General features: G+C 37.1%; 1 protein-coding gene and 1 long non-coding RNA gene across 4 annotated transcripts in view; both read right to left on the bottom strand.

Moving 5' to 3' along the window:
• The window catches only part of CDKAL1 (CDK5 regulatory subunit associated protein 1 like 1), a 701,952-nt gene that overhangs the window by 528,911 nt on the left and 151,351 nt on the right, over positions 1 to 21,690 (bottom strand). The gene's annotated exons all lie outside the window — the stretch shown is intronic.
• LOC116275437 lies at positions 5,220 to 13,509 on the bottom strand. The gene is made up of 3 exons (XR_004184524.1): positions 12,799 to 13,509; positions 9,861 to 9,952; positions 5,220 to 9,772 (listed from the first exon to the last, which is right to left on the bottom strand). It is a non-coding gene; the product is annotated as an uncharacterized LOC116275437 (long non-coding RNA).

Here is a 21,690-nt window from a genome sequence, read left to right as displayed (position 1 = left end):
TAATTATTACTAACTGCTGAGTGTCAAAAGCCTGTACTGTTCCACAAACTGTAGCTAAATAATAGTTGTGATTGATGCTGTTCTTTATAAAATATTTTGTGAACAAGCTTAATAATCTTATTATGCCAGAAACAAAATTTCATTTATTGATACTTGCTTTAAAATGGAAAAAATCGTAGTGAAAATTGTGCTTAGTAATATTAAAAAAATTAAAACACCATAAATATTGTCATTTGTAAAATGAAAACAAAATTCAGTTATTTTTAAATATCTATTTTTGCTAAAGCATATTACACAAATCCTACATTAATTAGCGTACACCTGAGGTCAGCTACCTAGCATGCCTTGCAATTATAAATACCATGATCAGTGTTTCTGCAATTACAGGAACTTGATCATTTTGTACAACACTTCCAGGAAAAATTAACACTTGGAAAAACGCTGACTTTTAAATTTACAACTATTAATTATCATCCTACTTCTATTCTCCCCTTTACCCAAGTACAATAAGAAATTATTGCAGGCTACTCACATTTTTAATTGAATGTGAATTGTTATTCTCATTTTAGTCAGGCTTTCTGACCCATTTATTCCAAACCTCATATTCTTTGTTGCAAATTAACCAGATGACCACCCTATAACGGTATTGGCACACCATAAATTCAACAATTTACACAGGCCTCAGGGTACTGGACTATACCATCTAGAATTCCATTTTGAAAGAGTAAATCACAAAGAGATTCACAGAAGTGAGATTTAATTTGAGAAACAATGAGCAAATGAACTATTATTTCCTCACTTCTGGTCTAGGGACTTTTTCCATAGATTCTTGTTTTCTGGTTTGATACTGTCGTCACCTCATATAGAATTTAGCTTGGTCTCATGTGGCTTTGCCTCTGATATATATTCAAAGCTATTCATTAAGTAGAAAATAAACTCATCTCCTACCATTCTCCCTCTGGCACTTTCTATTCCAGCCACACTTGCCTCTCCTTGCTGTTTCTTGAACATACCAAGCACACTCCTCCCCCAGTGTGTTTTTATTGCTGTTTCCTCTATCTAGAATGTTCTTTTCTCGAATATTCCCATTACTCATTACCTTATTTCATTCAGGTCCCTGCTAAAATCATTTAACCAGAGAAGTCTTCCTTGACTATGCTATACAAAATTACACCCCGTTCTCTCTCTATGCCTTGCTTTCATTTTCTTCCTAACACTTGCTACCAGACTTACATGTTACCTTTCTCTAAGCTACATGACAGCAGAAATTTTGCTTCCTTCACTGCTATTATCTATCCCCAGGTCTTAAAAAAGCACTTGGTGTAATTCGATAAAAAATTGAGTCAAGGAATGTTTATTTGTTTCTCTCCCTACCCATATAAGCTCATTAAGTATTTTGTTTTATTCAGTACTGAAATCCCAGAGCCTCAAACAGTACTTAATACCTGAACCAATCAATAATTGTGTTGAATGAAATCCACAACACAGGCCTGCACTTTTCAAATGCTCTCAAAATTGAAAACAACAATAAAGACATAATTTTATTAGTGTTTAATTTGATCATTAAATAAAAATTCACGATTTCTCAAGTAACTAAAATTTTTAGCAGTTTTCAAAGTTTAAATTCACACCAAAATAGACTATATCCACACAACTGCGTATTAAAAATATTCCTGAAAATATAATGTGTAAAACTAATTATATAACATCGTGTTTTTACACTTGCTACAGTCTCCCCTCCAAAAAAAGTGACAGCCCAAAACAAAAATTTTTTACTGATTTTTACTAATATTATATCATGTTTTTACTATTTATATTGTCATGTTTTCCTGTTAACTATTATAACCTTCCCTAGAAAAAAGCTGTAGTCATTGGCATACTAAAATTATAGCTCAATTGTACTCTAACACATAACATTTTAACTTCATTCAAATGGAACAATAACTATAAAATGTCTTCAAAATCATCAAATAGCCGTATATATTTTTTAAATGAATCACAAATTCCCTTTGTTTTCAACAGCAAATGCTTTAGAGCACATAAAAGAGTTGTTTATTTTTTCCTTTTTCTTTTTTGGATATTAACCATCTACACAAAAGGTCAGCAAAATTTTTTATGTTAAGTGCCAGATAATAAATACTTTAGATTTTGTGAGCCATATAGTCTCTATCATAGCTACTCAACTCTACACTAATAGTGTGAATGCAGTCACAAACAGTACCTTAATTAACTAGTGCAACTCTGTTCCAATAAAACTTTATTTATAAAAACTGGCAACAGGCTACATTTGTCCTGAGGGCCACTGTTTGCCAAGCCCCAGTTTACACTACTTGCTTTATAGTAACTTTATTTAACAAAGCCCAGAACAACCCAAGCTATGAGGAAGCTATGGGTCAAAAGTCAACTTACAATGGAGGTTTTGTTTTTAACTTTTACTATATTTGCAACACATATTCTAATGGAAACCATATTACAGTAAGTTGTGAGATTCTTAGACAAATGAAACTCAGTTCTTCACTTCTCTCTATATCCAATTAGAAGCAAAGAGAAATCTTATTTCTGCCACAGACCCTGGTGATACGGGAGTGCAGCGGGGCAAGGAAGTGCTGGGTAGAGAAGGGCATGGCCCCTGGCTAGGGCTCCACCCCCACGGACCTAGGTGAGGACAGGCACTTCTGCCTTCACACCCAAATGTTACATTTCCCAAGACCACCCTGGCCCACCACACCCCATTGTGTGCCTATAAAAACCGCCGAGACCCTAGCAGGTAGACACACAAGTGGCTGGACATCATGAGGAACACATCAGCAAAGAACACACAAGTGGCTGGATGTCGAGAGGACGTCGAGAGGAGCACGGGACAGACACCAGCAGACCAGCCGGCCATCAACTGGCGGAACAACAAGGAGTTTGGCCTGAGCAGTTGGAAGGCCCGAATCCACAGGAAAACCATCTCCCTTCTGGCTGCCCCATCTGCTGAAAGCTACTTCCACTCAATTAAACCTTGAACTCATTCCCCAAGCCCAAGTGTGATCTGATTCTTCCGGTACACCAAGGCAAGAACCGGGGACACAGAAAGCCCTCTGTCCTTGTGACAAGGGAGAGGGTCTAATTCAGCTGGTTAACACAAGCCCATAGAGGGAAAAACTAAAAGAGCACCCTGTAACACATGCCCACTGGGGCTTCAGGAGCTGTAAGTGCCCACCCCTAGACACTGCCATGGGTGGGGTCAGAGCCCCACGACCCGCCCATCTGTATGCTCCCCTAGAGGTTAGAGCAGTGGGACACTGAAGAAGCGAGCCACACACACATCACACACCCTGCGAGGGGGACAAGGGAACCTTTCCTGTTTCACTGAGTGCTAAGAGTTGAAACACCAAATAGCACAGGAGTAGGGAAGAACAGAAGGAAGAAGAGGATCATTTCTTCTCCTTTTCTGAGAAAATTTAATCCCTGGCATCTTTCCACTTCTTCCTGTCCATGCTAGAAAGGATCCCATTGCTGTCAGCCTCTCCCACTAAGGCATCACAGCAGGATCTGCCCTCTCAATCTGCCCAGAGCTTTAAAAATGTCTCCATTCCTTTTCTAATCAATCTCTTATCCTTCAAGAAAGCTGATTTCTACTAAAAACAAGAAGAAAAACTAGATGATTAAGCTACACATACAAATGGGTAGATTAAAGGTCTAGTAAACATTCACAAAACGCCTACACACCAGGTACATAGGATATTTACCAAGGGTGGCTGGAGGAACATGACTCAAAGTTCTGGTAGGTATAATTTTCCTAACGGTGAAGGAGAAAATTGAGGCATTATGTCGAAAAAAAGGGGAAAACCTTAGAGGCAGTGGGAGGGGGCAGAGGACTTGGGCACAACAAGCCTAACTGTATGAAGGCTCCACAAGTGTCCTCCTGAAAGCTGTCTTTTTCCTGCATGTCTCCACTTCTGAGGCACATATCCTCTCCTCGAGGGCTCATTAACTCATGTATCTACAGGAAGGTAACAGACATGAAAGTACAACAGGGAATGATAAGGACTGGAGCAAATCACAGAGTCTAAAAGTGAAGAGCTGCTGCTTGGTTCCAGCAATAGTGCAGTGCAGGCCCAGCATTGCCATTCATCGGTTTTTCCAAGAAAGCTAGAAACATTGATTTTTTAAAATGTGAAATTGGCAAATTTTTAGGACATTGGGCAAGCCAAAAAAAAAAAAAAAAAAAAGAACAAAATTTCATGTATAGGTGAGATTGAGCCCATAACTCATCAGAACCCTGTCCTTTCTAAACTGCAGCTTTCCAGGGTCACAACATGGAAGCTGCTAGCCGGCTTCTTTATGAACCAGGAACAAATCTGGTGTCCTAAGGTGGAGAACTGTTTAATAGAACCTGAAGGTGATAAAATCTCATCAAAAATTTGTATTATTCTCTACAAAAACCTTGAAAAATATAATTCCGGTATTTCCAAGATATTAAATTAAAACTGCTTTCCTCTTCACAAAAGTCAGATATGCTCATAAGTCTAAAAATTAAAATGTTTTAGAAACAGATTACATAAAAAGTGTAAAAAAAAAAATTCAAAAACCTCCAGACCACCCTCCTCAGCTATAACCACTGTATACCATTTGGTGTTGAGTGATTTATTTCAGTCCAAATGTAAATTGATTTTAAAATGCATCTACACCAGTTCCATCTGGTCCTGAAGTCATACAAGAGGTGACTCAGTGGGCAGTTTTCTTTCTCAATATTCTGTATGTTACTCCCTTTTTGGCAAATATCTAGCCTCAATCAGTAGAATCTTTCTGTAGCAGAAGGTGAATTTCATACTATAAAACAAATCTGAGCTTGCCATGAAATTTAGGCTACTTAACTCAGGTCAGACCTGTCACAGGTCAGGCCTGCCAGCTGCTGTGCAACTTCTGTTCTAGTTTCTGCCCAGGCCTGTAATTATTTACAGTTTTGCACCTGTCAATATCCTGAAACAATGACTTTCCTTGTTTCTGTAGGTTTATGGAGAGTTAAATGCACTCCTTTTCAAAATTGAACACTTAAGGCACACATGTTAGGGGAGTCATCATCATTTAGTCTAACTTCTTTTTTTTCTTGAGATGGAGTTTCACTCTTGTTGCCCAGGCTGGAGTGCAATGGCACGATCTTGGCTCACCGCAACCTCCGGCTCCCAGGTTCAAGCGATTCTCCTGCCTCAGCCTCCTGAGTAGCTGGGATTACAGGCATGTGCCACCATGCCTGGCTAATCAGTTTAACTTTTTAAAAAACAGAATAAAATAGAAACAAGGTGGAAAAAATAAATTCAGTTTTGATGGTTAGTAAGTAAAATACTAAAGTAATTATTCTTCATCTTCACAAACATAAGAACTACTCATGAGTTGTTTAAAAAAAAAAAAAAAATGCCTAATCCAAAAGCCGGACCTTCACAATCAGAATTTAGAAATGGGAAGGGATAGGTACATTTTTAATATGTGTTCTGAACAACATGTTTTCAAAAATAATCAACAACATAATAAACCAAAACACTATCATCTTAAAAGATTGATTAGTCACTACTGCTACAATTTAGTCAACAATTTGGGAGGCTATCTGTTAAATAACTCAGTAGACAGGTAAAATTAAAGTACTAAGTAAATCAAAAGAAGAAAGGTAAATAATGCTGTACGTGGTGCTGTGAGCTAAATTGACCACTCATTAAGAAATGTAAATGGTCTTCTCACTACAGCTGATTCTGCCATACAGCGATTGAGAGCTCCGGCTTGACGAGCTTTTATTCTCCTAAGTTATGCAACTCTATCCAGAAGGTGCATATTTCTTTAAGAAATCGGCAGCCCTGGGTAAACAGGGTGCATCTGGTGAACACATGTCCATGAGCAGGTAAACACATGATTTCGGTAATTACTTCTAACACCATCTGTCAAGCAGGTAGTTCAAAACCTACTCAACAGGAAAGGCAGTTTGAAGTAATTTTTAAGCGAGTATACTTCTCATCTGCTTAATAAAAGTAAAGATCAAAATACAAACCTAGAAACCTGTCTGCCTCTGCCGTACATTTACCAAGGGCAGAGGCAGACAAGTTCATTCTTGTAACTAAAAAAGATGATAATGCTACACTGCTTAAGAAGCACATGAATCTGATAAATTATCCCCAAAAGAAATTTTCTTATGATTAGAATGGCAGTAATTTATTCATCACTAATCAATAACTAACAAGTCTGTCTCTGTAATACATTAAAGTGTGTATCACCTGTCTGCAAAACCACTTCGCCATTTATTAAGGGATAAACCACTCAGGTGACAAATGTTTTGAACTATTGCTCAATATCCTTAACTGGACTTGGAAAAACATAAATCCTAATGCAAAAGAACACAGGTAAAGAAAAATATATAGAAACAGAGGAAAAGAGGAAAAATACAATTAAGAATTTTCTGACTTTAAAAAAATGGTTATACAAGAGACTTTTTAAAACTTATCATGGTAAATTCTGCCTTGATGTGTATCTATAAACCACTGACCTTTTCATTGGTCTGATTTGTATCATTTAAACAGAATAAATTCTACCAACTCTTAAACACCCAAAGTGAGTCACTGACAGGAACACCAAGGACTGAATTCCCCCAGATAAATACAAATGATTATTTTAGATTCAGTTCCCTCACCTTATCTTTACCACAATTTTTTACCACGACAAGACTGACTGCTTTCAATTTTACCTCCTTACTCTTCCCATCTCTCCATCGTGGTACTGAAATACTAAAAATAAAGTTGTTTAGCAAGTATCCCTGATATGCTGTGATGAGAATGGCACTTCACCACTGTGGCCTTCCCCCAAAAGTCCATAACTCTCAACATGAGAAAATCATCAAAGAAACCCAAACTGAGGGACATTCTACAAAACAGCTGACCAGCCCAAAACTGCCAAGGATCAAAAACGAAGATAATCTGAGAAACTGTCACAGACTAGGGAAGACTAAGAAGACATGAGAAGACAGGACATCCTGGAACAGAAAAAGGACTTTAGGGGAAAACTAGTAAAATCTGAAAAAAAATGTGCATTGAGTTAATAGGAATGTACTGATGTTAATTTCTTGGTTGTGAGAAATGTAACATAATAATGTAGGATGTTATTTATTAACAGTGAGAAACTAGGTAGGGGGTATGTAGGAATTCTCTATCTTTGCGACTTTTCTGTAAGTCAAAGATTATTCTAAACTCAAAAGGTTGTCTAAAATTTTGTTTGGTGGGTATTTTGAACGTTCATTCAACCAAAATTCATTGACTAGTCACTATGTTACAGACAGACACAATGCAATGCACAGGAAACCTTACCCTAAGACAAAGTCAAGGTGAATACATTGGAACATCACAAAACCGACTAAAACCCACCATTGGTAGGAATATAATTAAAAGGATTTGATTACAAAACAAGGTGCCTCACTGATATAAAGCATATAAATTATCTCCTGTTACAATGTCTATAGTTACTTTAAAGTACTTGTGCATAAAGAATGAGACACATGTAACTCAAACCTCAAATCCAGGGGCAATCAATTACTTCAGTCAAAAAGACAAAGCCCAGGACACTCTCATCAGAAAACCATACCAACAGATAGCAATGATTAGTAGGCATCTTTGTGTAGCAGAATGGGGCCCGAGTCTTGTAGAAAAGTAGCTCACTCGCTTGAAACTTGTTTGGCAGAAACTAACCATTATTAATGACAAAATTTACCTATGTCATTTCATGACAGTCCCTACAGAAAGATTTTCTAATTTTGCATCTATGAGTGGCCTTCCAGAAATCCAACTGAAACTATATGAAAACTTTCTATGAATGTGTTTCCTTTTGGTAGACAGGATGTATATCGCTTTTATCAGATTATTAAAATGGTCTGTGCCTCAAAATAATCAAGAACCAGAGTCCTGAAAAAATCAAGTCCACCAACGATTTTTTTCTCAACTAAGTTTTTGCTTAGATTATACAACGCATATTTCCCCCCAAAAATGTGGCCTTCTCTTTTGATCTAAATTATCACATCATCTTTCAAAAATAGATAAAATCTTAACTAGTAGGAGATACAATTCCTTGACATTTCAAACATCTCACCAAAAGCAGAAATCAAAACTTTTTAAGAAGCCATTATTTTCCAACAATGATGCTCTAGGCATTTTTTAAATTTCAAACCATTTTACCTAGAAATACTAATGGTTTGCTCATCTCAATAAAGTTTGTTTTAAAAAATCAGTTTATTTCAGTCATGTTTCACAGGATCTTCACACCAGTTTTTGCACAACATCTTGTAGTTTCCAGTACATCTAGCCCTAGAGAAGAACAGCCAATTTTCTTCCTTTTGCGTCTCTCTAATGATTTTTTTCATTTTGAATGAACTCTAGTAAAAGGAAATATCATTCTATATAATGACCAGTAATGCTCCTAAAGGTCAGATTATCATCTCAGTAGTCAAGTATGTGGTAAAGCAACATATAGGATTTTTTTTTTTAATCTTCGTGAGTAAACATGGAAAATGCTGAAATTCATTACAAGTGAACATGATGAAAAATGACTACCGAACATGTCATACAAAACATTCTTCAACACATACTGTTTGCATCAAGTCCTAACTGGGGAAAGCTGGAAAGAAATGAGCAGCAAGCAGGGTCATAGGCTACTTGCAAAAAAAGATTTACTCAGCTTTGCTTCAAATACTATATAATTATACATTGTGATTCTTATTCTATGATACTACCTTCCAATTTAACACAGCTTACAAAGAATTAATTTTAGTAATACCTGGTCAAATTTTAAATAATTTTTATGTTAAAATACTTTTTAAAAACTATTAAAAATACAAACAGTATTTTTTTGTTGTTTGTTTCTAATCCAAGCATAAATCCATGGACAGAGATAAAAAGAAATTCAAAACAGAAGTCTGTATTCTAGCTTTACACAATCAAAGGAAATTGTTTTTGCTAACTGTTAGATTAACTTCTAATTTTTTTCTAAAGGATGGATTTCATTTCCTTCACTAAATATTTTCAGATGCTTTTAGCTACCTGATTTCTTCAAAAGTTCACAGTCTAACCCTAAAATCTCTGGAGTCCTGGAACCTAAGGAGTGCCTAGGTAACACGAAATTCTATTTGGTAACTGCCACTGAGCAATATAAAAATATGGTGGGAAAGTTGATTTGGTTTTTAGATGACTTCTTAAAATCAGCCTTTATTAAAAGGATGAGGGCCCATATTTCTGGGGTCTCCCCATGTTTTCCTCTCCTATGCCTAGCAGACCAATGTGGAATGCCTTTGGAACAACAGCTAAGAGAATAAATGCAAATTTAACTGGTAACTTAAACCATGCATTCAAGAAATGCGGCAGTGGCTTTTACAAATCTATTTTTTAAATATCAGTGAAATATAAAGTCCACTGATATAAAGGAACCTAGAACGGCCAAATTCAGAGAGACAAAGTAGAATCGTAGTTATCAGGGATTGGAAGAAAGGAGGAATGGGGAGTTACTGTTTCATGGGTATAGAGTTTTAGTTTGGATAATGAAAAAACTCTGCAGATGAATTATGGTAATGATCACATAACAATGTGAATATACTTACTGATACTGAACTATATGCTTAAATAATGATTAAATGGTACAAATTGATAAAATGTTAAATTTTATATTATGTATATTTTACTACAATTAAAAAAAAAATCAGTGGAAACCAGAATGGCTGCCTTCAACATTCTGCAGAATGGCTGACAATCCTGAGTATATCTGCCTGGCCAGAGAAAAAAAGGAATAAAACAAAAGAATGATGGAAATAGCAGGAACAGATATGAAGAAACTAGGTGGTGCAAATGAATTACCAGACATGAACAAGCAGAAGCTCTCTAGTAACGTATAAATATCACTTCTTCCTGTTATAACTTGATATCTGGAGAAAATGATGTGTATTTTCCTAAAAGATAAAATGATATAAGAAAATGATGTCCATCCAAAGCATCTAGATGGATCTCTAACCTAAGCAGTCCTACAGAATCTACAGAATGGTTTCGATGGTGAGACCTTCCCCTGAGTGTAACAAAAAGAGAGGCTAAATATGGGAGACATCCAACAAATAATAAATTATCAGTGGCTCTGGGCCAAAAGCCCTAGATATTTTTTAGGAAATAATTCTGGATACTCCCATCAGTGCCAAAGTTTGTTTAGAAGCATGAGAAAATCCAGTTCATAAGGCCATAGACAACTTGATTTTTTTTCCCAGAAAAACACAGTCTTAAAATACGTATGCTAGACCTACATCTTCCAGAATTGCTGGCTGGAAAAGCAGCAGCACTGCATTAAATAGGGACTGTCTCAGTCAGTCTGTGTCACTATAAACGAATAGCTGAAGGTGGGTAATTTATAAAAAAAAGAGGTTTATGTGGTTCATAGTTCTACAGGCTGGACAAGGCCCAGGGCACCAGAATCTGCATCCAGTGAGAACCTCAAGCTGCTTCCACTCATGGTGGAACGGGAAGGGGAGCCAGTGTGTGCAGGGATCACATGGCAAGAGAGATTTGGGGGTACCAGGCTCTTTTTAACCACTAGCTCTCTCCAGAACCAAGACAGCAAGAACCCACTCATTACTGTGAGGACTGTAGGGAGCTATTGACCATGACCCAAACACCTCCATTCGGCCCCTCCTCCAACATTAGGAACCGAATTTCAACATGAAGTTTGGAGAATCAAATATTCAAACTATAGCAGGGACTTAAAAACATTTCCTACTTTTTCACTGAGGTGGAAAGCAGTGACGAAGGCCTTCATTCTGGTGTTTATGGTATACATGGGGTCATGCTATGTCTCATTACTTTCATGGGCTATTTGGTGAGAAAAATGGGGGGGGACTCCTTTAGCCCTGGCATTAATGCAACTACTGTTACCTGTGCTGAGTTGATGCCTCATAACAAGATTAATACAGACATGCACAATATGCAAGCTGTGGGAGTAGAACCTTCTCCATGCAACTCAAAAAAATGACATCCTCACGCACAGGTAGAGATTCCCATTCTTCTCCTTGTGTGGAACCAAAGGGGGTCTCCCTAGATCCAGAGTAAAACACTGACTCTAATAAAAGTAGCTGGCAGGGGCCAGGCACAGTGGCTCACGCCTGCAATCTCAGCACTTTGGGAGGTCGAGGCAGTAGGATTGCTTGAGCCCAGGAGTTTGAGATCCAGCCTGGGCAACATAGTGAAATCCTGTCTCTACAAAAAATGTTTGTTTGTTTGTTTATTTATAAAGATAGTTATAAAACTCCACATAAACTTGGAGATTAAGTAACAAACTGAGAACACTTCTATACCAACCATCTATCTATATCTGTATTTATATAGATACACACACACACACACATGAAGTTAGCTGGGTGTCTTAGTCTGCGCCAGTGGTCCCAGCTCCTCGGGAGGCTGAAGTGGGAGGATCCCTTGAGCCTGGGAGATCGAGGCTGCAGTGAACCATGATCACGTCACTGCACTCCAGCTTGGGTGACACAGAAAGATCTTGTCTTTAAAAAAAAAAAAAAAAAAAAAAGTAGCTGGCAAGTTTTCAAGAAGACCCATGCCAAGCATGACTCCTATCAGTTACTTGTTAATTAAACTAAGAACTTTTCTGGGTTAAGCAATCTCAAGGTCAAGTTTAACCAGGTCTTATGAAAGCTTTTAGTATTACTTCAGTCATTCTTATTAAGTCGGTAAGACATGACAAGGAAAGGCAAAAGTATTTCTGTGGTCCATAGGCGAGAAAGTAAGGCAGCTACAGTGTGCAGTGCTAGGCACTGGCTAACATAAAGTGCATTAACTAAAAAGAACTAAATATAGGACATTTGCCCCTGAAAGAAACATATCTATCTGGAAATATACTTCTGTCATTTGTCCTGTTTTGGGGGAAGGGAGAAAGTAACTATTCTTCTTCCTCTTGATAAAATGCACACAAAAAGTTCAGACAACTGGCAGTTCTGTAAGTTTGGTCTCAGAAGGATTTCAGAGACCTGGAATTGAATAAAAAGAATTATCTTATTTCAACTGGGCAAATTACCAGAAATGGTTACAAGTTTGAATAATGGTTAGTATTTCTGACCAAGCAGAAAATGCAATAAATATTTCTACACATTAAATATTTGAAAAGGAAACAAAGATGGAAGAAAAGTGAGAGGCCTTCTTAGACTGTGAAGGACCACCCACCACAGACAGAGCTGAGCTCCTGTCCCTTACTCATGTGCAAGCCCCAACTCCCCAACTGTCTTTTTTTCTTTCTTTCTTTCTTTTTTTTTTTTTTTTTTTTTTTTTTTTTTTTGAGATGGAGTCTCGCTCTGTCGCCAGGCTGGAGGGCAGTGGCGCGGTCTCGGCTCACTGCAAGCTCCGCCTCCCGGGTTCAAGCCATTCTCCTGCCTCAGCCTCCTGAGTAGCTGGGACTACAGGCGCCCGCCACCATGCCTGGCTAATTTTTTGTATTTTTAGTAGAGACGGGGTTTCACCATGTTAGCCAGGATGGTCTCGATCTCCTGACCCCCTGATCTACCTGCCTCAGCCTCCCAAAGTGCTGGGATTAAAGGCGTGAGTCACCGCGCCCGGCCCCAACTGTCTTTTAACTTTACTACATGACAATGCTCATTTTTTCCACATTGTGACCACTCAAAACACTGGGTTACCAAATTTTTCCAGTAGCTTAGGTTTTTTTTAGTGTTCTGAGCTGCTAAAGAAAAATATTAAATGAAGCCTTAAAAGATAATATATCCCGGAAAAAAAGTACAAAACCGATAATTACTGTTAATTTCCATAGCTGATATTCCCCACCATCAAGCTTTCTACCATGATTTCACTTTGGTTTTTGTGATTTTGAACCACAAGAATCTCATAATTTCAGAGTTCTAGAAATAATAAACCCCCTCTGTGACCCAAAAGAAAATTCTGTGGAATCCCAAATCAAAAGCTCAGAATGGTTTCAAACATCACAGTCAAAGCATATAAAAATGAAGAAAACCAGAGATCATTACTATCATTTCATTAATTGATTAGTAGTAGGCAGAATTCACAAGATTTTTTGACTATTGGAGCTCCCAACAGAAAGCTGATTAAAACAGTTATAAAGCTCCACATTAACTTGTAGGTTAAGTAACAAACTGAGAACACTTCTATACAATCATTTCTAAATCTTTAGTCATTTTGACATGTTTAACTTCAGTTTAAAATCCTGGCAAAGAAACAGTGAGAATTGCCCTTGACTTTATGCTCTTCATATGTACTCTATTAAGCCTGATTTACTCAGAGGGGTGAAAAAAACACTCCAATTGGTGGATAGTAATCTTATGTAAATGTTAAAATGTCTTAGTATTCAGGGTAAGCAAAAGCTGCCATGCCTATACAACAAATCCTATAAGACAAAGCTCTACAAAATTTTTAAACTGCACACTGTGAAAACTTAAAACTTTTGTTTTAAAAAATTAAAAACTTTTGTGCATACCGCCAAATTTATGTATATTTGCTTAAAAATTATATACATATTTCACTGTAGAAAAATTGGTTGTGTATATTATATAACATATACAAAATATAAATGAAAAAGAATGGGAAATAAAAAAGAATGAGATAAAAATGAAGTTTCTAATATTTTCTTCTCACCCAACTCCAAATCTAGCCTAAGGATATGTACGTCCCACTATGGAGACAACTACAAGAAAAGATAAGAAAGCAGACTGAGGCGCATAATGAGCTTTCACAATGCTTTGGAGTCCTGTCTAAATTATGTAAGCATTGACAACTGAAAACCTTCTCAAACTCGGGAGAGCTGTTTTTAGCCCTTTCTCAATTATCCTCACCTCCCTGAGAGGATACACGGTAAGAGAGGAGGCAACAAGATGAAACAGCAAGCATGGAGACCTCTGGTTAATAAGAAAATGAGACCTCCTCTAATAAGGAAGTTTAATAAAACTACAGACTAAATTAAGTATACATATCCACTCTGCCAGTGATGACTTTCACCTAGCCAGGCACTCATGCTCGCCTTACCTCAGACCATTACTCGGCGTAAGCTCTATTATCAATCACCCTCTCCAACATCACCAAGCAGAAGGCAGGCTGGCCCCATCATGCCATCTGTACACACACCTGCTCTCAGCAGCAGTGGCTGCTCAGGGTCTGCCGGCCTAGAGATGCCCAGGCCCAGAGGGCACCACTGTGAATTCATATTTTCTGCAGGAACTAGTCCAAAGATTTGGGAAGAAAAGCTGGAAAGAGCCAAAGGCAAGAGACAGGACAATGAATGGCAGTTTACAAATGGCAGCCACATCATCTCCTGCAGGGTGTTGGGTGGGGTCGTGGTCCCTAAGACCTTCAAAGTCATTATTGCCTATTAGCTGGGATAATACCTGCTTTTCTGAAAATCTACCAAAATAGTATTGTTGCATGCAGTACATGTTTCATTTCAAAAGTATATTCACCACCATGTATGAGCAAAATAATTAGCATATCAGAATCTTAATTTTTGTTTTTCATTTTTACAGTAATAAAGTCCTAAGCAGTCAGTAGTGGTACATAAGAATATTACTCAATGAACTCACATGACATCTGTAAAATCCACTCTCAAGATCTGAAAGTTATATTCATTTTTTATCAGTTTTTATGAACATGGTAAAGCAGTCTTAACTTCCACAGTTCCCTTATAGCAAATTCTTAATATACAAGAAACTCATGTAAGTATACCTGAAAAACATGAAGTCTATAATAAAGACAATACAAATAGTAAATAATCAAAAAAACATTCTATTTTGTTTATAATCAAAGAATATATATTAAAACCATGAGCTATCATCCCAATCTCCATTAAATTAGCAAAACTAAAATTAGAAATACTAAAAGCACAAGAGGCAGGGGTGTGTCTCCCTCATTCTCACACACTGCTGGTAGTAAGGCCGATGGATATCTCTTTTCTAGAGAACAATGTTGCAAAATATGTCTGGAGTTCATAAAATGCTCATTCTGTGACCCAAAATTCCACCTTCACGAACTAGATCTACATTTTTCAAAATGCAATACCAAAAAAGAAGGTAAAGACTTATGCCCAAAGATGTTCATTTATTTGACAGTTATAATACATTTATACCAGTGAGAAAAAATTGGATAAAATCTAAGTACTCAGCCAAAAAATATACACAACCTATAGTATATCCATAAAATGAAATGTTACATAGCCATTTAAAAAATTATATCATTGAATACATATGTGTTTTTTAAAAAGTAGGATACAAAAATATGTAAAATATTATTTCATCGATGTAAAAGAGAATCCAATACAGAAAAAAGATTGGAAAGTCATACGCCAGCATGTTAACTATGGTAACCATTACATAAGGAGATACAGGTGACTTTGAAATTGTATTTTCCAAATGTTCTACGATGTGAAAGTTATTTTTCATAATTGGGAGGAAAAATGATTTTAAAAGTCCATGGATTAACAAACCATGAAATTTCAAAAAGTTAGCTATTCTCTAATACTAAGACCTTATACAATAAAAATAGAATTTCTTATCATTCAATTCTGAATGATTCTGAAATGTTCTTTTTGGGGAGAGGGGTAAATGGCACCCATTCATTGCAATTAAATACCTCTCTATTTTTTTGGTCCATTTTTCCATAAAGAAAATTAAAGCACAGATACATGAAATTTCTTTGAAAATCATCATTACAACATAAACCTTTAACAAGTAACAACCAGTAATAACAAAAACGCCATTTACCTCTAAGTGGAAATTATATATAATACTCATGAAATGAACATTATAGTTTTGCCCCTAAAAATGATTGTGGGGACTTCAGGTTTCCAGTTCAGCATCTGAGAAGCTTGGAAGTTGCTATTCCATCCTACCAACAAGTAAAAAAACTAAACAAACTAACAAATCAACTCTTCTTAGATACGTAAGAGAATTGAGGTCACCAGGCAAATCACTGCCCCTAATATTGGAGACCACAACAGGCAGATACCAAAAATCACAATTTGCCTGAGCAGAAAACCACAAACAAACCTCCATGGGAACGAATGTTAGGGTAGGAAAATCTAAACGGTAATTTATGTATTGCTGGAGGCTCAGTGTGGACAACTTTTAGAGTAAAGTTAAAAACTCCAGGATGACTCAGTCACTGGGGCCCCATTCTTGTGTGAATTTTTACCTCCAGGAGCTTGACCTGGTTCTCACAAGTGAATACTGGAGAAAAATTCCCTCATGCTTCCAGTAGAGGAAAGGTAAAAGAAACTATATGGAAACTCACCAGAGTACTCTGTTCTTAAAATCTGCTCTCAGGAAAAACTAGTTAATTACAGCCTAACCTGCTGGGGTTTCACCAGAGCCTAAATGACCTGTGTGAAAACAAATGCCCAGCTCCAGTCAAGTCTAGCCTTCCAGTCCCTCCTGAAGGGGAGAGGACTAAGAAGCACTTGTGAGGGTCACAGTAATCACAGGCTTACTAAAGGACTGAGACCTAATCAGTGGATTACAGAACACTACCCCTTCCCCCACACCTTACTACCACATCACTGAAGGCCTATTTATACCAGTTCCTGTTTCTCAGTACTCTGTGTCTGTATATCAAGAAAAAAGTACAAGGTATACTAAAAGCATCAAAGACAATTTGAAGAGACAGCAAGCATCAGAACCAGACTCGTATATGGCAGAATGCTGGAATTATCAGACAGGGAATTTAAAACAACAATGATTAACATGCTATGGGTGCCAATGGGAAAAATGGACAGCATGTAAGAAAAGAAGGGCAATGTAAGCAGACAAAAAGCAATTCTAAAACAGAACGAAAAACAAGAGAAATCAAAAACACTAACGGAAATGAAGAATGACTTAGACAAGCTTATTGGTAGACTAGACATGGCTGAGCAAAGACTCTCTCTGAGCTTGAAGATATCACAATAGAAATGTACACAACTGAAAAGCACAAAGACTAAAAACAAAAAAAAACTCTAAACAGCATATCCAAGAATAATAAGATGATTACAAAAGCTGTAACATACACGTGACAGGAATACTAGAAGGGGAAGAAGAAGATAAAGGAACAGCAGAAATACACAGAACAGTAATCACTGAAAATTTCCCTAACTTTATGCCACATACCAATCAAAAGATTCAGGAGACTGTGAATGCCAAGCAGGATAAAAACTAAGAAAACTATACCTATGCATGACATACTCAAACTACAGAAAGTCAAAGATAAAAATAAAAATCCTGAAAGAAGCCAGAGGTGGTGGGGCAGGGGGGGTGGTGGTGGAAATAACCCTTAGCTAGACAGAAGCAAATATAAGAATTACATTTGACTTCTGCTAGAAACCATGCAAGCAAGTGGTAAAGTAAAATAAAGTGTTGATAGAAAAAAAGAAAAACCAGCATAGAATTCTGTAACCAGCAAAATCTTCTTCAAAAGTGAAGGAAAAATACTTTCTCAAAAAAACAAAAATTGAGAGATTTTGTTGCCAGTAGATCTACCTTGCACGAAATTTAAAAAAAATAAAAAAAAAAAAAAAAAAATCCTTTACACGGGATAAAAATGATGTAGGTCAGAAATTTCAATCTAGATAAAGAAGCAGGGCAAGGTGGTTCATGCCTGTAATCCTAGCACTATGGTAGGCAGAGGTGGACAGATCACTAGAGCCCAGGAGTTCAAGACCAGCCTGGGCAACATGGCAAAATCCCCTCTCTACCAAAAATGCAAAAATTAGCTGCATGTGGTGGTGAGTGCCTACAGTCCCAGTTACTTAGGAAGATCACCCATGCCCAGGAGGTCGAGGCTGCAGTGAGCTGTGATCACACCATGCATTCCAGCCTGAGTGACAGAGTGAGATCTCACCTCAAAAAACAAAATAAAATAAAATATAAAAAACAAAGAAAAGAAAAAAAAATTGATAAAAGACTAAAAGTAAAATTTTTTTTTAATTTTCTTATCCCTGATCGATCTAACAAATCAAAAATTTCATAACCCAGATGAAACGAACCAAATCTTGAAAAACAATCTACAAAACTCATGTAAGAAGAAAAAGACAATGTGAATAGGCCTATATCTATGAAATAAATTGAATTAGCAACATTCTAAAACAGAAAGCACCAGGCCCAGATTGGTTCACTGGTGAATGTTACCATATTTTTTTAAATTATGCCAATTTTCCATAACTTTTTCAGAAATTAGAATTAAGAGGAAATACTTCCTAACTCATTCAGAGGTCAGCATTATTCTAATACCAAAAAGACACAAAGACAACACAAGAAAACTACTGAACAATATTTACCATGAACATAGACATAAAATCATCAAAAAAAATTAGAAAATCAAATATAACAATGTACAAAAAGAATTATACACCATGACTAAGTGGGATTTACCTCTGACACGCAAGGCTGGTTCAACATTTGAAAATCAGTTAATGTAATTCATCACATCAACAGGCTAAAGAAGAAGAATCACATAATCATATCAATAGATCTTTCTGCATCTATTGATAGACACACTTGACAAAATCCAAAACCCATTCATGATAAAAAGTCTCGGTGAACTAGATATAGAGTTAACTTCCTCACCTAGATAAAAAACTACAAAAACCTATAGCTAACATCATACTTAATGGTGAGAAACTCAAAGCTTTCCCACTAAAATCAGGAACAAAGGCAAAAATGTCCCCTCACTGCTCCTTTTCAGTATCATACTGGATGTCCTAGTTGAGTGGCCCCCAACCTTTTTGGCACCAGAGACCAGTTTCCGGGAAGATAATTTTTCCACAGATTGGGTGAGAGATGGTTTCAGGGTGATTCAAGCGCATTACATTTATTGTGCACTTTATTTCTATTATTACATTGTAATAGAGAATGAAATAATTACACAACTCAACATAATATAAAATCAGTGCGCGCCCTCAGCTTGTTTTCTTGCAACTACAAGGTCCCATCTGGGGGTGATGGGAGACAGTGACAGATCATCAGGCAACCTGGATCCCCCGCATGCACAGTTCTCAACAGGGTAGGCAACCTGGATCCCTCGCATGCACAGTTCACAACAGGGTTCATGCTCCTGTGAGATTCTAATGCTGCCGCTGATCTGACAGGAGGCAGAGCTCAGGTGGTAATGCAAGCAAGGGGGAGCGGCTGTAAACACAGATAAAGCTTCCTTAACTCACCCACCGCTCACCTCCTGCTGTGCAACCTGGTTCCTAACAGGCCACGGACCAGTACCAGTTCATGGCCCAGGGGTTGGGGACCCCTGTCCTAGTTAATACAAGAAAAAGAAATAGTAGGTATACTGATTGGGAAGGAAAAAATAAAACTGTCTTTGTTCGCAGATAAAATAACTGCATAAAACACTCAAGACTATTGGCAAAAAAAACCTTCTTAAAACAAGCTATTTTAGCAAGGTTTCAGGATACATAATTAATATATAAAAGTCAACTGCTTTTCCAAATACCAGCAATGAACAAGAGAAATTTGAAATTTATAACAATACCATTTACATTAGCACCTCCCAAAATGAAGGGGTAAGCTTAACAAAATAGGTACACAATCTATAGAAAATAAACCACAAGAGCCAGGCATGATGGCTCACGCCTATAATCCTAGAACTTTGGGAGACCAACACAAGAGGATCACTTGAACCCAGAAGTTCAAGAGCAGACTGAGCAATATAGGGAGATCCCATCTCTACAAAAACATCTTAAGAACTAGCAGGGTGTGATGGTGTGTGCCTGTGGTTCCAGCAAAAATAAAATACAATTTTAAAAAAAAAACTAAAAAAGCTCTAATGAATGAAACCAAAGAACTAAATAAATGAAGAGATATCCCATATTTAGGATAGGAAGTCTCAATATTGTAAAAATGTCAGTTCTTTCCAACTTGATCTATAGATTCAATGCAATCCCTATCAAAATCCCTGCAAGTTATTTTGTGGATATCAACAAAGTGATTAGAAAGCTTATATGGCAAGGGCAAAGACCTACAATAGCCAACATAACATTGAAAGAGAAGAATAAAGTCAAAAGGATGACGCTACTCAACTTTAAGGCTTTCTGCAAAGGAACAATAATCAAGACAATGTACTACTGATGAAAGAACAGACAAACAGATCAATGGAACAGAACAAAGAGCCCAGAAATAGACCCACAAAAATACAATCAACTGATCTTTGACAAAGGAGCGAAACCAATATGATGGTACAAAGACCGTCTTTTCAAAAAATGGTGGTGGATCAACTGGACATCCACATGCTAAAAAAACAAATCTAAACACAGACCTTACATTCTTGACAAAAATTAGATCAAAATGGCTCAGACCTCAATGTAAAACACAAAACTATAGAACTCCTGGGAGATAACGTAGGAGAAAATCTAGATGCCCTTAGGTTTGACAATGACTTTTTAGATATTACACAAAAGGCATGCTCCATGAACACAAGAGTCAATAAACTGGAGTTCATTAAAATTATAAAATTTTGCTCTGCAAAAGACATTGTCAAGAAAATAAAAAGCAATAAGGAAAATACTTGCAAAAGATATGTCTGATAAAGAACTGTAATCCAAAATATACAAAGAAATATTAAAACTCAACAATAAGAAAACAATCTGATTAAAAAATGGGCTAAAGCCCTTGACAGACACCTCTCCAAAGAAGACATGCAAATGGTAAATAAGCATATAAAAATATGCTCCACATCACATGTCATCAGGAAAATGCATATTGAAGCAATGAGATACCACTACGCACCTCTTACAATGGCCAAATCCAGAACACTGCTAACACCAAATGTTGGCAAGGATGCAGAGCAACAGGAACTCTCATTCATTGTAGGTATAAATGCAAAATGATACAGTCACTTGGAAGACAGTTTGACAGAATCTGAACATACTCTGAAACTAAACATATCTTACCAAAAGATCTAGCGATTACCTTCCTTTTGCCCTCCCAGAAGAGCTGAAACCTTATGTCCATATAAAAACTGCACACAATGTTTATAGCAACTTTATTCATTTTTTTGTTTGTTTGAGACAGAGACTCACTCTGTCACCAAGGCTGGAGTGCAGTGGAGTGATCTCGGCTCACTGCAACCTCCATCTCCTGGACCCAAGTGATTCTCATGCCTCAGCCTCCTAAGTAGCTGGGAATACAGGCACGTGCCACCACGCCCAGCTAATTTTTGTATTTTTAGTAGACACAGGGTTTTGCCATGTTGGCCAGGCTGGTCTCAAACTCTTGACCTCAAGTGATCCACCCACCCTGGCTTCCAAAAGTACTGGGATTACAGGCATGAGCCACCACACCTGGCCTAAAGCAGCTTTATTCATAATTGCCAAAACCTAGAAACAACCAAGATGTCCTTCAGTAAGTGAATGGATAAACTGTGGTATATCCTGACAACGAAATATTATTCAGCACTAAAAAATGGGCTATCAAGACACAAAAAGATATGGAGGAAACTTCAGTGCATATTACTAAGTGAAAGGAACCCATCCAAAAAAGCTACAAATTATATGACTCCCACTATCTGGTATCTGGGGAAATATAAAACAGTGGAGACAATCAAAACATCAGTGGTTGCTAAGAGTTTGGAATGAATAAGCAGGGCAAAGATTTTAAGGGCAGTGAAATTACTCTGTATGATACAATAATGGTAGATACATGTCATT

This window comes from Papio anubis, chromosome 6 (assembly GCF_008728515.1).
Source record: "Papio anubis isolate 15944 chromosome 6, Panubis1.0, whole genome shotgun sequence".
Classification (NCBI taxonomy): Eukaryota; Metazoa; Chordata; class Mammalia; order Primates; family Cercopithecidae; genus Papio; species Papio anubis.
This window is presented reverse-complemented; position numbering and strand designations above follow the sequence as displayed.